Raw genomic sequence first — 4,644 nt, 5'->3', positions numbered from 1 at the left:
AAACAAACAAAGAATTCGCAACCAACGCAATAAAGGGGTTGTAAATCCGTTCACGACCAGTTGCGAAAGTGAGATCTGATAGAGATAGTATGATAAGATAAATATATTTTTGTTATATTGTGATATAGATTGGAAAAGTAAAGATGCAAATAAAAGTAGATGGCAAACTTATATGATAAAATATAGACCCGGGGGCCATAGGTGTCAGGACCCCGACTCAATGCCACATCGATCTAGCATGTAACACCTCATATCACTTTGTGGCCTCACGCACGGTATTCCCACGGGTGTCGCCTTGCCTTTGCCCGGGACCGTTTGCGCCTTTTGGCACACGTATATGACAGTGTCGCTAGCATCCATATGATAAGGAGCCCGGGCTGACATGGCTAGTCGTAAACCCAAAGTGGCACAGACTTACAGGGACAGGCATCCATGACCCAGCATCGAACGTGTCGGTCATCAGCGAGTGAATCCAGGCTGTAGCACTGGGCTAGCAGGACTCCGGTGAACCGGGCTGTAGCGGGCTAATAGGACTCCGGTATTCATCGCGTGACATTTCCCCGAAGGGACAGACACAGGAACGAAGAAGGACACATGCCGGCCAGCCTAAGTGTTCCGGAGCAGTAGCAAGCTACCATGGCTCGGTGGACACACTAGGAGACATTTCCCCGTAAGAGAGGCTACTAAAGATAAACAACTAGATGGTCAGATCCCACACATACCAAGCATTTCAATAACATACACACAATATGCTCGATATGTGCAAATACAACCTGGCATCACAACATGACTCTACGACTCAAGTATTTATTCAATAGGCTCCGAGGAGCGAGATATTACAAACATGGGTCTCATGACCCAACAATCAGAGCATACAAATCAAAGCACAAGCGGAAGCTATCATGTCTGGGTACAGACATCTATTACTGAAAAAGGCTGAGAAGCCTGACTATCTACCAGATTCTGCCGGGGCACAAGATCGTAGCTGAGGTAACAAGCTAAACGTCGAAGTCCACGCGAAACTACTAGTGAGACCGAAGTCTCTCTGCAAAAACATAAAATAGGCAAACGTGAGTACAAATGTACCCAGCAAGACTTACATCAGAACTAACTACATATGCATCATTATCAACAAAGGGATGGTGGGTTTTAACTGCAGCAAGCCAGCTTTGACTCGGTGGCTATCCTGAACTACGACTGCAATGTAACTCTTTTGAGGTGGCGCACACGAGTCCACATATTCCCCATATCAATACACCACTATGGATCCGCTCCCGTCTCCCTACGAGAACGCCAACCATAGCACTCACGCTTATCTTGCGTATTTTAGAGTATCCACTTTCACTTGTCTATGAACTGATATAAGCAACCCAGAAGTCCTTTACCGTGGACACGGCTATTCGAATAGATGATATTAACCCTGCAGGGGTGTACTTCTTCATACATGTTTCCACCACTTAGCGTCTGCACACGACATGTGCTCGGCAGACTTCAAGCGAAAGCCGACGTGGGTGTATACCACGACCTACCTAAACACCTAAGTCTCTAGTCCAGGTTTATTGCCTATTCGGGTTCCATCCATGAGGAGATCCGGCCGGAGTTTCGCTCACAGCCCCAAACGATGTGAACAGGGTTCCCGAGACACCAAACGGGCATCCGGTACACCGTGCCACGTACCTACCGCATCACAGCCCACCCCTACGGTCAGCGCTGTCCACGGCCTCCAGTAAGCTACAAACACCAGAAACTACTTGCAACTCCTGGACAGAGGACAAGGGTGAATAAGAAGTCGAGCGGGGTCATATTTCAGGGCCCAATGTATGGTAGTAGCTGAATCATGGATCACAAACATAGAACTCAGTTCCTGAGGACGGCTGCAATGAGACAACCCACCATGTACTCCTACATGGTCTCTCACCGCTACCTTTACCAAATCGTGTTCACACACTTAGCTCACACACAGTAGGACATGTTCACACACCTCTGATTCATCCCCGATGAATCAGACCTGACTCAACTCTAAGCAGTAGCAGGCATGACAAACAAACATGAATGAGTAGGCACAACAGGGCTCAAACAACTCCTACTCATGCTAGTGGGTTTCATCTATTTACTGTGGCAATGACAGGTCATGCAAAGGATAAAGGGGTTCAGCTATCGCAGCAAGTAACAGTTGAATCGTTGTTGTCCTAATGCATTAAAAGAGAGCAGGAGCGAGAGAGTGGGATTGTATCGGAATGAACAAGGGGGCTTTGCTTGCCTGGCACTTCTGAAGATAACATTGAGTCTTCATCAGTGTCAATGATCACATCATCGGTATCACGTCTATCGAGAGGGGACAAATACCGGCAACATAGAAAGGAACACAATCAATGCAATGCACAATATGATGCATGATCATGACATGGCAAAATGAATGTGTTTTGAGCTAATGCAACTAGCAACAGATTAAATGAAGTTGGTTTGAATACAAGATTCAAATTCAAACTCCATATGTGATTATTCAAATGCCATTTAATTGATTTGTGCTATACAGCAGTTATAAGTTGTTCTAACATGCATAAAAATGGTACAGATGGATTCCTTGAATTTTTCTGATAATTTTTCATATATAATTTATTTCATTTGGAGTTACGGTTGAATTTCTATGATTTTTAGAAGTTTAGGACATTTTCTGAAAATAATAAATCATTTAAGAATTATTTAAATTCCAGAAAACATTCACTGCGTCAGCAGTGCGTCACCGTGACGTCAGCAGGTCAACAGACGCTGCTGCTGGTCAAACCTGACATGTGGGGGCCACACGTCAGTGACACAGGGTTGTTTAACTCACTGACAGGTGGGACCGGTCAACGGCCACGTCAGCTAGGTCAACTCCGACGCGTGGGGCCACTGTGGTTAACTTAAACTAAACAGGGATTAAACCGTGGTTAGTTAAGGGCGTGGGGCCCATATGTCATCGACACGCGACACTGACTAAATGCGATTAGCACCTAAACTAATGGTGCCACGTCAGCCACCGGAGACCAGCCGGCGGCGACCACAGGACACGGCGGGGGCACGCCGGACTTACGCTAGAGGCGTCAGCTTGGCGCGCTGAGGGCACCAGGGGATGGCCCTTGCTCTCGCGCATCCAGAGGACCAAGTGGGAGGTCGTGGGGTCGCCGGAACTCATGCCGGCGACGAGCTTTGGCGGCGATGGTGTTCGGTGGTGCTCGGGCGCGTCGCTACAGTGCATCAGTGAGCAAATGGAGAGGCTGGGCAGCACCTGCTAGACATGGGGAGCACTAAGAGCAGCACAGTGAGGCCAGGGGAGCACGGAGGCTATGCGTGCAGCAGCAATGGCGGACGGTGGCTTCGGTGCTCGTGGGGAATGGCGCTACGGCACGGAGGAGAGCATGCTGAGTTAGGGGAGAAGGTCAGTGGCTCACGGCGATGACGAGGGGACGCTCGGCGAGGTCGGGGACGGTCCGGAGCCGACGAATTTGACGAAGATGGCCGGCGGTCCCGAGGTTGAAGAAGACATCGAGGTCGGTGTTGCGGCACGTCCGGGGCCTTGTGGCTCGGTGGGGAGAAAGAGGGGGTCGAGGCGGAGCCTTTGAGCGCATCGGCGAGGCTAGGGGGTGGCGGTGGCCGCGAGGGAGCTCGTCGGTGGCGGCGGCTCCGTTCGGGCGAGTGAGAGAGAGGTCCAGGGGAGAGGATGAGGACGCGGGAGAGTGAGGGAGAGAGGCAGGGAGGGGCGTGGCGTCTCCGGGGCGTCGAGGAGGAAGCAGGAGGTGGCCAGGGGGAAGCAGGAGGTGGCCGAGGCCTCTCGGGCGCGCGCCACGCCTCGCCTCTGCCTACTGGCAGAGGAAGACGACAGGGGGGGAAGTGGAGATGGGCTGGGCCGTGCTGGGCCAGGTAAGTGGGCGCCAGGTAACTTCCTTCTCCCTCTCTCTTTTATTTCTTTCCTATTTCTGTTATTTCGTTTTTGATTTGATTTAAAATACCAAATCATTTAATAAAATCCTGGAAACAATTATGGGTGCTTTCTGAATTATTTCAGTGACCCTTAACAATTTCCAACATTTATTTGAACATTTAAATTATTTATAGTATTTAAATGCCCAAAGTCAAATACAATATGATTTAATTCAGAGCCCAATATGTCCTGCAAAAATATAAACCATTTTTGGTAGATGCTTCCACCTCAAACCAGAAATGTTGAACATTTTTAGAGGGCATTTTGAGTTCAATGAAAAAGATTTTATTTTGACCCTAGTTGGATTCATTTGGTGCTAGGGTTTAAACAATCCCCATTTCAAGTTTCTTTAAATTTAAACATGATGCATGGATGCTTATGCAGAGACAAGCAAGGCTGATCTGGGGCTGTGACAGCTCACCCCCACTAAACAAAAATCTCGTCCCGAGATTCAAGCATAGGGTAAGGTGAAGGGGGAACGCAAACTAGTACAATCTTCACGATCCAGGTTGCACTTCAACTGAACGTTGATTTGTTCACCGTCATTTTCTCGAAGTCTTGCTCTGAGAACTCCAACTAACATGACAACGAGAGGAAAGGAAAGACCCTAAAAGAATCGTTCTTCTCGGAGGTCGAACAACTCAGGAGTAACTCTCGGGATGAGACATAGCAACATCTCTTGA

The sequence above is a fragment of the Triticum dicoccoides genome, chromosome 3B, assembly GCF_002162155.2.
Source record: "Triticum dicoccoides isolate Atlit2015 ecotype Zavitan chromosome 3B, WEW_v2.0, whole genome shotgun sequence".
NCBI classification, from domain to species: Eukaryota; Viridiplantae; Streptophyta; class Magnoliopsida; order Poales; family Poaceae; genus Triticum; species Triticum dicoccoides.
Note: the sequence above shows the minus strand (reverse complement) of the source record.